Genomic DNA, 17,952 nt, shown 5'->3' with positions numbered 1-17,952 from the left:
TGTATGCAACGGTATGTACTTATGGGTGTGTGTTTGGTCAATATCCATCGTTTATGCGGGGAATACAGATTGCCCGAGAAAACAAACACACAAACACTAATGAATTTGTATGCAATAGACTAGTACCAATAGTGGTGCAAGCCTCGCTTCACTCACTCACCAAAAGTGAAGAGAAGAGTTTTTCAACAACAGGAAAGAAAAAAGAGAAGACAACAACTATCGTAGATTTTCTACGAGGTTCCCCTCGCCTCTAGTCGTCATTTTGACGTTGTGAGGCGTGGGAAGCATTGGGTGTTTACACGTGTGTTTTGATATTCGTTTTAAGACGAAACTTGTGGTTGTCAATGACAACGTACTAGTGGTGGACACGATGACATCTAAAATAAGGTCATTTATTTCCCTACCGCAGCGGCAACATGACGCTAGAGTTATGTTTCCTCTATAACTTTGGTGTAATTGTTCTTGCAGTCTATGTCCTTCCAGAATCCGATCTATTGAACATGCTGTTTTTTTTGTCAGGAGTGTTTTCGTGCTTTTGTCGGTTTGATGTTTTGTAGAGCCGAAGTCTTTCCTCGACAGTACGGTGAAGATCTAGTGGTTGGGCTCCACTTCTAGGGGATCATCCCCATCCCAAGTTCATTAATTGTTCATGGCTTCCCATTTATTTGGATGGACGAATCATCGGGATCTCTTAAACCTTTATCGATAATAGTGTTCAAGCAGGTGTACGAAATAGTAGTGTCGCCACTCTGGTCTAAGGCTTGAGAGAAATTCGTGTTTAAAAAAATATTACACAAAGAAGGTTTATCACAGAGAATTTGTTGTACTTTTTGGTCATAACAGTTATTTTATACCCTCTTCGTCCGGAATTGTCATAAGAATGAATGTATCTAGATGTATTTTAGTTGTAGATACATCTATTTTTATTCGTTTTTGCGACAAGTAATTTCGGATGGAGGAAGTATTATTTTTTATCTATAACCTAAAGCATTGTATCTATATTTGTCTTTGAATTTGAATTTCACAAATATTTCACAAAAGATTCTTTCTCCGGCCCTCGCTTAGAGAAACTAGTAATTGTTGGCTTAAAACCAAACTTTGTTTTTTCACATGTTTGTAAGATTTCATGAATTCCGAATTTTCACAAGTTTAGAAATTATTCATAAATTAGTAGTATTCACAACTCTAAAAAGCACTATATATATATATATATATATATATATATATATATAAAAGATTGCTTGTGATTTTAAAATACTTACATATATGAAAAAATATATTAATGTTTTTACATGAAATATAAATCAAAAGACCAATCTAAAAAGCCAAAAAAATGTGCGAAAAAATAAGGAAGCGCTTAAAACGCGACACGTGACGACGGCTGAGCATGTGCTAAGTGGTGACGCGTGAAAGTGTTCGCTGCGAGGCTCCCAATGGAGCGCTCGCTAACTAGTGACTCACATGGGTCGCCGCTCGCTTTCAGCGATGTGTTTTCTCTTTTTTGGTATGTCCTCTGTTTTTCTTTTTATGTATTTTTTATTTTGCTTGGACACTTCTTAATATATTTCAAATATAACAAATAATCATGACTGTAGACAATATTTAAGAAATTGGAAACATATTTAAAAATTCAAATCCATTTGCAAATTTAAAAATATTGATGCATTTGAGAAACGTCAGGCATGAAAAAAAGGGCAATTGAAACCCGCACTGACTAAAAGCCACCATATTGAAAAGAGAAGAGGAAGAAAAACTAAAAGAAAAGGCCAAAGTAACATATAATAAATGAAAGAAATGAGATAAGTTGGTTTGGCAATGAATGACGTCTGGCCCAACCAATGGGAGCTCCCCTAACATATAAAAAGTCCGATGCCCTGGTAAACTGTCCAAAAATCGCACATTGCCGACTGACCTGGCGACCGAGATGGGCCGGCCAAATTACGAGAGAAGGCACACCCTACAGTATTTAGAAGATAAAAATGTTCCTATTATTAATTTTTCTTCACAAATTCCAAAAATGTTTGCATATTTAAAAGAAATGTTCGCCTTTCAAAAAAGTATTCATAATCCTAAAAACTGTTAGGGTCTTCAAATTTTGTTCATGGACTTTTAAAAAATGTTTCTGTTTTCAAATTTGTTTGGGAGTTGCATAAAATGTTTTCATTTAAAAAATTGGTCACAATTTCTGAAAAGCATATATTTTAAAAAGTAGCAATCATTTTTTCAAAATCTGAACAATTTTTCATAGACAGGAACATGCTTTCGCATATGCGAAGAAAGAAATTGAAACTGTAGAAAATATTTTTGAAGAGCGTCAACCATTTTTTGAAGTTGTGACCAAATTATTAAATTTTGAACAAAACTTTATACCGTGAACATTATTTGAATTTCTCAACAAATTTTGGTACACAGGAAAAAATTATTGAAGAACGTGAACCATTTTGGGAAGTTGCGACCAAAAGTTTCAACTGCAATCATATTTTGAATTTCTGAACATATATTTGAAAAAGTAACATTTCGTGAAATTATGAAAAAAATTAAATGTAGGATTTTTTTTGAATTTCTGAACAAAATTTTTAAAGTAGAAGTTCATGAAATATTTATCAGAAAATGAAACCACATTCATTTTTTGAAATTTCTGAACACTTTTTTAAAGGTGAACATTTTTTGAATTTAAGACCAAATTTTCCAACCACGAACATTTCTTACAATTCCAGAAGTCGTTTTAATACGGACATTTACTGAATTTGTGAGCAAATTTGGGAAATACCGAACATTTTGCAAAACCAATTTTTAAATTATGAAAAAAATAAATTATATATAAAAAACGTGCACAATTTTTTTGAAGTGTGAACAAATTTCAATATTGCAATTGTTCTGTTAAAAGTGATTTTGTATTTGAAAAACATAAACAATATATTGAAAATTCTAAACAATTTAATAAAAGTGGAAAAAAAACTTGAACAATTTCCCAAAACATGAACAAAAGTCTTAAATTCTATGAAAATATGAACTTTTTGAATAAAATGAGCAAATTTCAATTTCCAAACATTTTTGGAAAACATTACATCTTTTTTGACAGTAGAAAACATTATAATATACATGAACATAATATTTAAATTCGGAACACTTTTTTGAACCTGAACTAAATACTGGAATCCAAACATTGTTTTTGAAAAAGTTAATAAATTTTGTAATTTCAAAAGGAACACAAAATTATAAATAGGAAAAACGAAAAATAAAAAAGCAAAAAAGAAAACCGGAATAAACCAGAAGTAGAAACCAGCAAAAAAAAAACTGGAGAAGTTTCCCAAAACCAGTAGTAATACTGTAGAGATAAAAACCAGAGATGGTTCCCAAAACCGGAGAAGGATCCAAAACTAGCAATTGGGCCGGCCCACTGCATCGTTTGCTAGATACATTTATTTTTATTTATTTCTCGAATAAGTATTTCCGGACAGAGAAAGTACAACCTAAAGCAAGACGAAGCCCCACGCCACTCACGTGGGCGCTATCCAACAATCAAACAAGTTAATGGTTCCTGATTTTCTAACCACACCTAGCTGGATTTTTTTAAAATATTCATGTTATTTAAAAGGTGTTATTCTACTTTGATGAAGTGTTTATGTGTATTTTGTTAAAAATGTGATTTTAGTTTTTATAGAAAAAAGAGAAACATATAATAAAGCAAGAAAAAGAAGGAGAAAAGAAAGAAGAAACATGAAATGAAAAAAAGTCAAAAAATAAAATAAAAATAAACAAAAAGGGGCTATAGAATTTTAAAAACGAAGAAGAAGAAGAAGAAGAAGAAGAAGAAGAAAGAACAAGTTTTTGGGAGAAGAACCGAAAGAGGAAGAAAGAAACAAGAAAATTGGAAACATGAATGAGCCCGCCCATGTAGGGCGGTGCGTAGGCGATACATAAGCGATATATGTCATTGGTGATCAATAATTATGTTTGATAGTCAGTAATCAGGGGTGCTCCTTGCAAATGTTACCACAAAACCTCTATGGCGACATGTGGCATACCGCGTGTGCGCTATTTATCACCTTGAGATACTTTCTGCGGGATACTGGATCACGATGGGAGGGGGTCATGCGTGTTTTCTTCAGATCCAAAATTCAAATAGAAACATCTTTTGAAAGGGTGTCAAATTACAAATTATTTTCACCATTGTATTCCTAGCATAAATATTTTTTTAAACTAGATATTACGTATTTTTCTTCTGAAAATTATAAATTTAACTCAGTTCAAGACTTTAATTTATGTCCCTTTGCTGGTTTTGCTCTCATGATGGCTTTATCAAGTCCTTCTTGAAGGTGTTGTAACCATGCGTGAATAGATGGGTTGATAGCTTTGAATATTATCATTTCTGACAAACCAGATTCCCCAACACCGTGCAATGACACCGTGCAATGACAATGTCCATGACAATCTCCTAGGGGAGTTTAGCAATTGTGAGACTGATTTCATCATACTGGGAAATACCCCTCAGTCCGTTAGGTGTGATATGCTGCCAACACTCTGATGCAAAGTTGCAATCCCAAAAAGGTGCAATATAGCTTCCTCGTACTTCTCACTACATAAGGCACAAGTGTAATCAGGTAAATGCATCGATTTTCTTTGTAGAAAAATTCTGGTGTTCATCGTGTCATATAGTAGCAACCAAATGAAGAATTTGCGTATGAACTGCGAAGAGCTGTTCCAGATCCATTTGAATATAACATGTGCATTACTAGGACCAATCATTGCCTTGTACATCTTGATTGAGGAGTAGTTGGATGAATTTTAGGCATATCTCGAAACATCAAGGATTGTTTGGTTTCCCACTCCTTGGAGAGTGGTTGCGAGCAACTGGAATTATTGCTGGGCTTGAGAAGTGAGTGGCCCGTGGAACATATTTTCCAGATTTTTGAGAGCAAGGACATGTTGCAAGGAGCAATCAGGGTTAATACAAAGTGAGTATAGTTCAGGGTGAACCTGTTTGATGCTCTGACCATTCCATTTGTCTGACCAAAGATGGGAGGAAACTAGATCTTATGTTGATACAAAAATTTATTTCCGACAAATTTATACTTCTTGTGGTAATATACTTGTACTCCACATGATAAGATACATGTAGTTGTCTCAATAACATACACGTACATCTCACACATAGTGTACACATACTCCTCATGATAGTGTAATTATACCCATGTGCAATGTAATTGTACTTTTCATGCAATGTACTTGTACTATGTGTGTGAAATATAGTTGTATTCTTTGCTTAATGTAATTGTACTTTAAATTGTAGCGTAATTGTGATTTCCATGTAGTACACACCACCATTTGGCATGGCATGGCTACCATGTGGACTTGGAAATTGAGCAACTTGATATGAAGACATCATTCTTACACGGGGACCTAGAGGAGATATATATATGGAGTAGTGAGAGGTTCATAGTTGCAATCACGGAGCACTTAGTTTGCAAATTGAAGAACTTTTGTAGCTTGAAGCAAGCTACTAGACAATGGTACAATAAGTTTGAGTCTTTTATGCTTAGGCCATGTTAATATAAAGCAAAACCTCATCATTGTTACTTTTTGAAGAGGTACGTCAAGGGCGATTTCATTATTTTCTTGCTATATGTTGGTTACATGCTGATTGTTAGGAATGTCACAAAGATGAGTGCTCTTCTCAAGAAGGAATTATGTAAATTATTTGCCATGAAGGGTTTAGGACTATCTAGACAAATACTTGGCATGAAAACCTCTCGTGATCGAACGAAGAAGTTGCAATGGCTCTCACAAGAAAGGTACATTGAAGGTTCAATATGAATGATAAAATATAATAGTTCTGGATAGTGTCCTACAAGCAAGAAGAAGAAAGAAGAAATATGTAGACTACCATAACAGTTTGTTCTAGGCAGTTTGATGTATGCCCTGGTGTGCACTAGGCTTGATATTGTCTATGTAGTTGGAGCTGTTAGCTGGTTCATGAAAAAACCAGGTAAAGCTCACTTCCGCTTGGATTTTTTCATTTTTTTAAACTCTATCTATAGTTCGCGGTAGTACCGCTTATGCAGTACTTCCATTGGTCAGTACCGCAACTACTATCGCTTGGAATTTTTCATTCTGTTAACCTTCATGTGAAGTTCGCGGTAGTATCGTTGGTACCCACGGCAATAAACCTTATGCTTCACACGTCTCCAACGTTTCTATCATTTTTGATTGTTCCATGCTATTATATTACCATCCTAGGATACTTTTTAGGTCATAATTCACCAATTTATATTATTTTTGACCACTAACCTATTAACCCAGTGCCCAGTGATAGTTGCTGCTTTTTGTGTGTTTTTTTAGGTTTTCAGTAGCAAACGAAGTCAAATTGTCACAAAACTTTTTATGATTTTTTCTGGACCAAAAGAAGACCTGGAAGCTTAGAGAGGAGACCTGAAGCCACACGAGGGATGCACAAGCCAACAGGGTGTGGCCACAGGTGGCCGCGCCCTGATGGCCTTGTTCCTTCGTTGTGGCCCCTCTTGCTTCGTTCTCTGGCTATAGATTCACATATATTCCAGACACCCTGAAAATAAGAGAGAAACACTTTTTCCGCTGCCACAAGTCTTTGTTCCACGACGATCCCATCTGGAGCTCTGTTCCGGCACCCTGCTGGAGGGGGGTCGATCACGGAGGGCCTCTTCATCAACCTTACTGTCCTCGTGATGATGCGTGAGTAGTTCACCACAAACCTACAGGTCCATAGCCAGTACCTAGATGGCAATATATCTCTCTTCGATATTCAATACAATGATCATCACATCTTCGCTTTGATCTATCCGATGTAATTCTTTTGTATGGTGTGTTTGTTGGGATCCAATGAATTGTGGGTTTATGTTTAGATTATTCATGAAAAGTATTTGAGTCTTCTCTGAGTTTTATGATTCTTATTTGCACGATCATCATTGATTCGTAATTCTCTCTAATCTATTGGATTGCTTTGTCCAAGTAGTTTGGTATTTCTTCAGTGAGAGGGGTGCGTTGTAGTGGATTCAACCTGGTGAGTTTCTATATCCTACTAACAGAAGGGGATAAGTTGCATCTTTGTGTTGCTGGCACTAATGATAAAATGATGTGATTTATTCATATTATTGAGTTTACTTTGTCTACATCATGTCATCGTTTTCCAAGCATTACTCTGTTTTACTTAATACTCTAGATGCATACTGGATAGCGATCGATGGGTAGAGTAATAGTAGTAGTTGCAGGTAGGAGTCGGCCTATTTGCTTATTGATGTGATGCCTATATGCACATGATCATTGTCGTGAAAATTGCATAACTATTCGCTATTCTGTCAATTGCCTAACAGTAATTTGTTTACCGACCATATGTTGCTTTCAAGAGAGATGCCACTAGAGAACACTATGGCCTCGAGTCTATTCACTTATATATTCAGAAAACTTTTATTTTCCTCGCTGTTATTATTTGTTTTTTTATTTTAGATTGCAAGGTCCAATTATCTACACACCTCATTTGCTTGCAAATAACGAGATCAAGGGTATTGACAAGCTCTTGCCCATGTTGGGTGCAAGTTGTTTGCTCTTTTGTGTGTAATCGTTGAAGATTGTTGAGGATTGATATTCCTATTGGTTCAATAAATCAGGGTTTCTTAATCGAGGGAAATACTTACCCGCATTATGCTGCGATTACCCGTTCCTCTTCACGGAAAATCCAACACACACCACAAGTATCACGAAGGGTTTCTGGCGCCGTTGCCGGGTAATATCATCACCAACTATCAAGTAACTTCACACAAATTACCATTCAATTTTTCTTATTTTTATCTTCTGTCATATCTTGTTTGCTTTAAAAAATCAAAATTAGAAAAATATTTACCTTTGCTTGTCACTAGTTTGCATCTTCGCTATCTAGTTTACTTGTTGTGCTTGTTAGTTTGCTTGCTCGGTCACCATGTCTCAAGATACTACTAAGTTATGTGACTTATCAAATACTAATAATAATGATTTTATTAGTACTCCAAAACTTCCCGCCACTAGTGCATTGCTGAATCTTGTCATGAAAGAACAATTTTTGGGAAGTCTTAATGAGGACCCCGCTGCTCATCTTAATACCTTTGCTGAAATTTGTGATATGCAAAAGAAAAAGGACATGGATAATGATATTGTGAAATTAGAACTATTTCCTTTTTCACTACAAGATAAAGCTAAGGCTTGGTTTCCATCTTTACCACGTAATAGTATTGGAACATGGGATAAGTGTAAAGATGCTTTTATTGCTAAGTATTTTCCTCCTAATAATATCATCTCCCTTAGAAATAAAATAATGAATTTTAAATACAAAGATTATTAACATGTTGCACAAGCCTCGGATAGGATGAAATTAATGATTATAAATTGCCCTATGATACGTCCAAAACGTATCTATATTTTTTGATGGTTTCATGCTACTTTTATGCTTTTGATAATTGTTTTTATATTAAGTTTATGGTTTATTTGACTAACCTATTAATAGTTGCAAAAGTGCACAATGTTCTTGTTTTACACTTTTATGTGTAGGAACTATCAAAAATAGAATATGAAACCTTGTTGGAGTCGAATGGGGACTTTCCTGAAATCTGTTTGAAAACGCTTTTTAAAGATTGCCACGTTACGGGTCGAAGACGACCTCAAACGGAAATCTCACAGAAGACAAAAGTGTGGAAAACTTTATGCTGATAACTCTATACATAAATGCAGCCCATTTGGAGTTCGGACCCTCTAGGAAAGCCCCTTTTACTGGAGGACAAATATCTGATTACGGGATTACGGGAATCGGTGATGTGATTGAGTCCAACTCTTACCATATTTGATGGATTCGGCCAAGCCACAACTTTGGGACTTCATTAGGGCTTATAGGGGTCCCTTGGAAGGTTCTAGAGGTGCCCAAGAGCCCTTGGATCAAAGAGGCATCCATCGGAGGGCCAAGGATGATCGTCTGAGCTCATATAAGGAGAGAAAAACCCTGATTTCTGGACAGCCACCAAAAGCCACGAATTTTGCCTCCCCCATGGTCCCATATCCATGGGGGAGGGCTCATCGACAGAACCAAGAAGCCATGGAGGAAGGGGCTAAGGGGTGGCGCTCCCCCATGATGGCTGGTCGGTGCAGGAGGAGCCCCCTGCGCCGCCGACGGCCGCCGGTGCCGCCCTGCACCTCATGTGTTGCCCTTTCTCCATCCTCTACGCCATGATGCCGCCTTCACCAACACCTCCATCATCATCTTCTTCATAGCTACAACGGTCCACTCTCCCACAAATCTCTGTAATCCCCTATGTAAACATGGTGTTTGATGTTATAAATTATTTGCAGATGATCTATTGCATCTGTGTCATGTTTGTGTAGTTCCCTTTTGTCATATAATTGATTGTTGAATCTCCATGGATGATTTGAGCTATATATTGAATTTGTTACTATCCTATGGTGCCCATCATATGTTTATGCGCGCATGGATCACATCATAGGGTTTGTAGTATGTGGAGAAAGCTAGAGGGTGGGCTGCTTGAGTGACAGAAACATGAGCCCCAATCTAGTGATCAAAGCATATGGGATAAAGAGGACCGTTTGATCTTAATGCTATGGTTGGGTATTTTTACCTTAATGTATCTTTAGTATTTACGGATGTTTGCTAGGGTTCCAATCATAAGTACTTGCAATCATTGGATAGTGAGAGCTTGTTAGCTTTGCCTCTCCCACATAAAAGAGGAATATCAACCTTGTATTTGACTATTTGATCATGGACAATTCCACCACAATTACAACAACTTTTCTGCACTCATGGTACTGTTAGTTTATGGTTACTTAGTATATTTTATCACTGCAGCACTAACATTTACTTTCTTGTATTTATTATCTTGCAAAGCTTTTTCTCATACCCGTATTGTCACTCTAGTTTTATCTCCTAGATATTGCAAAACGTTTAGTGTGCGTAGAGTTGTATCAATGGTTGGTAGAACTTGAGAGAATATTTATCCCACCTTTAGCTCCTTGTTGGATTCGAGACTCTTACTTATCAAAAAGGATACACACGATCCCCTATACTTGTGGGATATCAAGACTTTTTCTGGCGCCGTTGCCGGGGAGCAATAGCGTGGGGTGAATCTTCTTGTGTGCACTTGTTTGCTTTGTCTCTAAGTAGTTTTACTTTCAGTTTTAAGTTGTTCTCTATCTTTATATGGATAGGGAATGCGAATTACAAAAAAAATTAGTTGTACTTGTTATCTAAAAACGTTTTTAAAAAGGAAAGTGATTGAAAAGATGAGTAATGGTTAAGTGGGGGTCGACCTTGAACACTTGTGTTCATGCCTATGAAACCAAAAAAATTCTTTCCATGGAGGCTTTTCAGTTAAAAACTTGTATATATTGTGTATATATTGTACACATTCCTCTGTACCATAAAAATAAAATGTATAGATAACTTCTAGTTTGTTTATGATGCAAGTTTGCCACTTTGCTGCCTAGAAACAGATTTCCGTGCTCCACCATAGAAAATTTTAAAAATCACCAGATCGTGATCTTGATCTGAAATTTCTTGAGTGCAAAGTACTGTTTATTACTTTACTTCCATTAGTTTTTACTTTTCTGATTTGAGGTGCGTACATAGGTCTAATAATTCGATCTTTACTGACTGTTCTGTTTAGACAGATTTCCTGTGCTTCATTGTAAAAAAATCGTGATAAATCTAAGAATAGTATCTTGATCTGAAATTTTTTGTGCATAAACCTGAGGTTATGCTTTGTATTTCATTAGTTTTGCGTTTTTAGATTTGAGCTACCTAACTATCTCGTTGAGTGTCATATTTACAGACTGTTTAGTTTTGACAGATTATCATGCTTATTTAGTATTGTGCTTATACTCAATGTTTATAATCTTTATTTGATCGATAAATGTTATATTTTTTTAGTATATACTAGGTAATATTAAATTAAAACTTGTCTAAACTTGAACATGAGTGGATTTTATATAATGAGTACTAACCCTACTAATGAGTTTTTGTCAAGTTTTATGTGAATGTAGTATTTAAGATTCAATGGAGGTGGTGATACGAGATGAATGCGAAGAGAAAAGCTCAATCTTGGGGACTCCCAAGTGAACCTCAATGAATTATTCAATAATATTCAATCATCAAAGCTTTGAGATGCCCAAGGTATCCCTCCTTTTTCCATGCCTAGCTAAAAGGCGTTAAAGAAAAGCGCTTGTGGGAGGCAACCCACTTTGTTTTCCTTATGTTTTCATGTTATTTTCTTTCAGTTTATTTTGTTTTCTTTGAATCTTGGAAGTTTTTTTACCTCTGTATCAACCTCTCCTTATCCTTTTTATTTCGTTTTGTGCCAAGTATTAGCCTCCGATTGCAAGAAAGTTCAAAAGTTGTGACATGCAGTCTAGAAACAAATTCTGTCTGCTTGACGGAAAAATTCGCCAAAAATCACGAGATCATCTTTTTGATATGTACGTTTTTGGAAGTATACTCTATATAATTTACTTTCTGGCATATGTTCTGATTTTTTAGATTTGAGTTGCAGAAGTGCCCCGAAAAAATTATTTACTACCTGCTGGTCCGTTTTTCCCAGATTCTACCCTGTTTTGCGTTTTCATTGTTTTGCAAATCTTAAGCTTGCTTTTTATTTGCAATTTTTTTTGGCAATCTTGAGAAACAGTATCTCTTCCTGAAAATCTTTATTTCCAGTAGATAATAAATTATTTTATCATGGGCACTAACCACTCTAATCAGCTGATGATGAGTTTCGTATGAAGGGAGTTTTCAAATATGAGATGGAAGATGATGAAAGAAAATCCAGGAGTGTTAAGCTCTCAAGCTTGGGTATGCCCCCATGCACCCCCAAGAAATATTCAAGGAGACTCAAGCGTCTAAGATTGGGGATGCCCCCGTGCATCCCCTTCTCCATCTACAATCATCAGTTCGTCCTTCTTCATACTATATTTTATCACTTCATATGTTATGTGCTATGCTTGGAGCGTCCCGTTCTTTACTTCTCAGTTTGTTTAGTTTTCTTTGCTGTAACAAATGGTTGGATCCCAGCATATTAGTTTGGAGAGAGACACGCTCCGTTTTAATTGCTTAGAACACTCTAGTTTTCACTCTTATTGTTCTGTGAGTGTTCACTTTTTGCTAGTACTCTGCGTTTAGCTCTTGTTTTCCACTCATATTTTGTTTAAATATTGTTAGTTTGGTTAAGTTATATATGATTATATCTTTGGTATTTAATTAATATTATCTATGTGAGTTGTTTCAAGAAAGTTGATTGGTGTTGGAGAAGAGTAAAATATTTCATGCTTATAGTGGTGCAATAGGAAGCTTGTTTAGACTGTGGCTTGGACTTTAACATCTCATGTTAGATATTATCTTAATTATATGCTTAGTAGTTATTGATGTAGCATAACTTGTCTCAAAAATCTGAGAGTGCTTAATGTGCCATTGAAAGAATCATGTGTTTTTTTATTATATCGAAGCATAATATTGTGGTATTCTCCTTTACTACTTCATTTGGGTTGACTTGGCGCATGCTCACACCATGTTGTGACTACAAACCAACCACTTATAGCCTCTATGATCATTTAGTTTTTGACTTTTAATACCATTTATGCTTTGATTAATAATGTTTTTGTCGCTATGCATGATTCTGGCCATTATTTCTCTCTTAATTTGTCGCTCTCAGTCTTTTGCTAGCCTTCACCTGTACTAAGTGTGAGCTCTACTCATGCATCCAACTCCCAAAAAACAAAGTTTTCCAAATGTGTCCATCATACCTACCTACATGTGGTATTTAACCGCCACTCCAAGTAAATTTCTCATGTGCTACCTTTAAAACTTTCAAAGTTATTCCTGTTTTGTGCCTCTGTTTTAGCTCATGAGGAAGTAGTAGATAATTCATGATCTTCTCATACTGGACAAGCTTTATCTTGGGTTTGCATGCCTAATGTGCGAACCCGTAATACGAGGAGGGACTGGCATGAGTGCGCCCAACTTGTAAAAGACAACAGCAACAAACAAAACCTCCTCCACGCTTTGTTCATGAGAAATCAGAATAATGATAAACAAAGGAGACTAAGGGGATGTGATCGTCCCCACTTTGGGAGCCGTTCCTCAAAACTTGTCCAGCATGAGAAGTATAGGGCTATCTGCTAGCATTCGTTGACGGATTATGCACCTTCCAAAATCTTGTATTACAATCTTATTGATTTCAAAAATCTCTAAAAGCTCTAACACATGAGTAATCCCTGATTCCCTCAGCGAAGGGCCTTTCTTTTACTTTTATGTTGAGTCTTCATCCTCTAACTTTATGCACCAATTAAGAGAGCATAGTTGTCATTCTGAGTATAATGTGCATAGTCCCAAAATTTATTATGGCTTGATTCATGATGTGTTATTACTTGCTCTCAAATTATTTGTTCTAGTTATCCACTTGTACTTTGAAGGTGTCCTGGCATTTATGTTTTGCCCCACTTTGAAGGACAAGCGAAATACCACTTTGCTATGTTTTCTTTATGTTCGAAACAAACGTACAACTTTCAAGTGCATTATTATTCACGATCTTTTGTTTGTGTTACCTTTCATGTTGCAACATGGTTGCTAAGTTTCATTGTTAGAATTATATCTATCATGCCTATGTTTAGAGTGCTATGATCTCAGTTTACAGATGCTTTTACAAATAAGATGATCAAGATTATGTTGGTGGCATGTCACCTCAAAAATTATTTTGTTTTTATCGTTTCACCTACTCGAGGACGAGTAGGAACTAAGCTTGGGGATGTTGATACGTCCAAAACATATATATATTTTTTGATTGTTTCATGCTACTTTTATGCTTTTGATAATTGCTTTTATATTAAGTTTATGGTTTATTTGGACTAACCTATTAATAGTTGCAAAAGTGCACATTATTCTTGTTTTACACTTTTATGTGTATGAACTATCAAAAATAGAAGAGGAAACCTTGTTAGAGTCGAATTGGGACTTTCTTGAAATTTGTCTGAAAACACTTTTTAAAGATTGCCACGTTACAGGTCGAAGACGGCCTCAAACGAAAATCTCACAGAAGACAAAAGTGTGGGGAATTTTGCGCTGATAATTCTAGACATAAATGCGGTCCATTTGGAGTTCGGACGCTCTAGGAAAGCCGGTTTTACTGGAGGAAAAATATCTGATTACGAGATTACGGGAATCGGTGATGTGATTGAGTCCAACTCTTACCATATTTGATGGATTCGGCCAAGCCACGACTTTGGGACTTCATTAGGGATGAGAGGGGTCCCTAGGAAGCTTCTATAGGTTCCCAAGAGCCCTTGGATCAAAGGGGCATCCATCAGAGGGCCAAGGATGATCGTCCTAGCTCATATAAGGAGAGGAAAACCATGATTTTTGGGCAGCCACCGAAAGCCACGAATTTTGCCTCCCCATGGCCTCATCTCCATGGGGGAGGGCTCATCTACAGAACCAAGAAGCCATGGAGGAAGGGGGATAAGGGGCGGCGCTCCCCCATGATGGTCGGCCGGCGCAGGAGGAGCCCCCTGCGCCGCCGACGGCCATCGGCGCCGCCCTGCACCTCACGTGTTGCCCTTTCTCCATCTCTCCACCATGATGTCGCCTTCACCAACACCTCCGTCATCATCTCCTACATAGCTACAACGGTCCACTCTCCCACAAACCTCTATAATCCCCTATGTAAACCTGGTGTTTGATGTTATAAATTATTTGCAGATGATCTATTACATCTGTGTCATGTTTGTGTAGTTCCCTTTTGTCATATGATTGATTGTTGAATCTCCATGGATGGTTTGAGCTATATATTGAATATGTTACAGTACTATGGTGCCCATCATATGTTTATGCATGCATGGATCACATCATAGGGTTTCTAGTATGTGGAGAAAGCTAGAGGGTGGGCTGCTTGAGTGACAGAAACATGAGCCCCAATCTAGTGATCAAAGCATATGGGATAAAGAGGACCTTTTGATCTTAATGCTATGGTTGGGTATTTTTACCTTAATGTATCTTTAGTATTTACGGATGTTTGCTAGAGTTACAATCATAAGTACTTGCAATCATTGGATAGTGAGAGCTTGTTAGCTTTGCGTCTCCCACATAAAAGAGGAATATCAAGCTTGTATTTGACTATTTGATCATGGACAATTCCACCACAATTACCACAACTTTTCCGTACTCATGGTACTGTTAGTTTATGTTTACTTAGTATATTTTATCGCTGCAGCACTAACATTTACTTTCTTGTATTTATTATCTTGCAAAACTTTCTCTCATACCCGTATTGTCACTCTAGTTTTATCTCCTAGATATTGCAAAACATTTAGTGTGCATAGAGTTGTGTCAATGGTTGATAGAACTTGAGAGAATATTTATCCCACCTTTAGCTCCTCGTTGGGGTCGACACTCTTACTTATCGGAAATGCTACACACGATCCCCTATACTTGTGGGATATCACCCTACTCATTGTTTAAACTTGTGGATGATTATCCAAAACTTCTATGCTGGACTAAACTTTGTATCTAGAAATCTTCTATATTCTATCGCAGGTGGTACCTTCGTAGAGGTGACCTTAGGAGAGGCCAGAAAACTTCTGGACATCATCATGGCCAACTATTCTCAATGGCATACCGAAAGAGCTCCAACTGGTAAGAAGTTAAATTATGTTGAGGAAATCACTACTTTGAGTGAAAAAGTGGATGCTCTTACGGATTTGGTTGCTAAAAAAATGCTCATGATGATCCTAATGATATGCCCTTGTCTACTTTTATTTAGAAAAATTATAATGCCATTGATGGGAATTTCATCTCGCGAAATAATTGCAACAACAATGCCTATAGGGGTAATTTCAATGTTAGGCCATATCCCGGTAATATTTCTAGTGGTTATGGTAATTTTTTAGAAATCCTTCTACCAATAATGATAAGTTATCCTCTGATCTTGAAAACACCATTAAATAATTTATTAATTCTCAAAAAAATTCAATACTATGGTAGAGGAAAAGGTGCATACGAGCGACACTTTGGCCAAAAACATGGATATAATTGCTCTTGATGTTGAAACTCTTAAAAGTAAAGCTTTTGCACACAATCTTAATTTTAATTAGACTATTAAATATACACAAATATACATGAAAGAAAGTAGGGAGAGGACAGCGAAGTTGAAAGTTAAGCGTGAATTCCTTGAAAAAGCTCTCCCACTCGTTTTTTACCGAAATCACGATGAAGATCTTAAAATGACTGTCACTTCTCCTATTGAATATTTATTTAATTCTATGAATACAAATGATAGAGGGACTTGAGATTAGTCAACTTTAGGTAGAGAGCGTCTCGTTTGCTTGGAGGGTGATGATTCTAACGCTAAAACTGAAAAAATGGGTTTGGAGAGGTCAAAACTTTAACTAGTGATGTGCCCACTATCTTGGATTACAAAGACTTTAATTATGAAAGTTTCTCTTTAGTATAATTTATTTCCTTCTTACAATCCATTATCTCACGCAATTCTTATGAACAAAACAAGGCTTTCACTAATCATATAGTGGAACCGATGATAAAGGAATATGCTGAGAAACTTGAACTTGAAGTTTCTATTACTAGAAAATTGCATGATTAGTGGGAACCTACTATAAAAATGAATATAAATAAATATGAATTCAATGCTTTGTGTGACCTTGGTGCTAGTGTTTCAACAATACCTAAATCTCTTTGTGATATGCTTCGTCTCACTATTCAAGAGTGTTCCCTAAACTTGCATCTTGCGGATTCTACCATTAAGAAACCCTTAGGTAGAATTAATGATGTTCTCATTATTGAAAATCAAATTTATGGGCCTGTAGATTCATTGTTCTTGATATTTATTGCAATCCTACTTGTCCAATAATACTTGGAAGACCTTTCCTACAAACTATAGGTGCAATTATTGATATGAAAGAGGACAACATAAGGTTCCAATTTCCATTAAAGAAAGGGATGGAACACTTCCCTAGAAATAGAGTCAAACCATCTTATGAATATATCATGAGGGATACTTATGGGTTGAGTGTCAAAAATGAAAACACTTGATCATATGCATTATGCCTAGCTAGGGGCATAAAACAATAGCGCTTGTTGGGAGGTTACCCAATAGTTATCTTAATTTTTGCTTTTTTAATTTATGTCTTGGTGTGATGACATGATTATTTCCTTTTTAGTTATTGTGTTTTTATGTTTAAACTAGTGTTTGTGCCAAGTAAAGCCTTTGGGATGACTCGTATGATAAGTATAATTGTTATGATGCAAAAAACAGAAACTTTGATGTACATTGCAGAATTTTTATGATTTTACTCGTACGTCTTTTTAAGCTAACAGTTTGACACAATATTTCTGTACAAATTCCTTAGGTCATCCTAATGTTTCAATTCTTTTGGATTTACAGAAGTATAGGTTCGTTATAGATCACAGACTGTTCTGTTATAGAGAAATTCTGGTTTTGCTTGCATAGCTTGCTTGTTTTGATGATGCTATGGATTGTATCACGGGATATAAGCCATGGAGAAGTTAGAATACAATGCCTATTATGTAATAATGAAATATGAATCAATTTACAATAGTACCTAAGGATTTGATATGTTGCTTATACCAACGCACCTCATGAAGTTTTGTTGAGTTTTGTGTGATTGAAGTTTTCAAGTTTTGAGTGTTATCGCGATGGACAATGGAATAAGGAGCAGCAAGAGATTAAGGGATGGTAAAGGCACTCCAAGGTAATATTCTAGGAAGACTCAAGCATGAAAGCTTGGGTATGCCCTGAAAGGCATCCCCTCTTTCGTCTCAATCCATCGGTATGTCACTTGGAGCTACATTTTTATTCATCCCATGATATGAGTTTTTCTTGGAGCGTAGTTTTCTTTTTTAATTTTAGTTTGCCACAATCA

Source organism: Hordeum vulgare, chromosome 5H, assembly GCF_904849725.1.
Source record: "Hordeum vulgare subsp. vulgare chromosome 5H, MorexV3_pseudomolecules_assembly, whole genome shotgun sequence".
NCBI classification, from domain to species: domain Eukaryota; kingdom Viridiplantae; phylum Streptophyta; class Magnoliopsida; order Poales; family Poaceae; genus Hordeum; species Hordeum vulgare.
The sequence above is the reverse complement of the archived record's forward strand: the minus strand, read 5'-3'. Positions refer to the sequence as shown.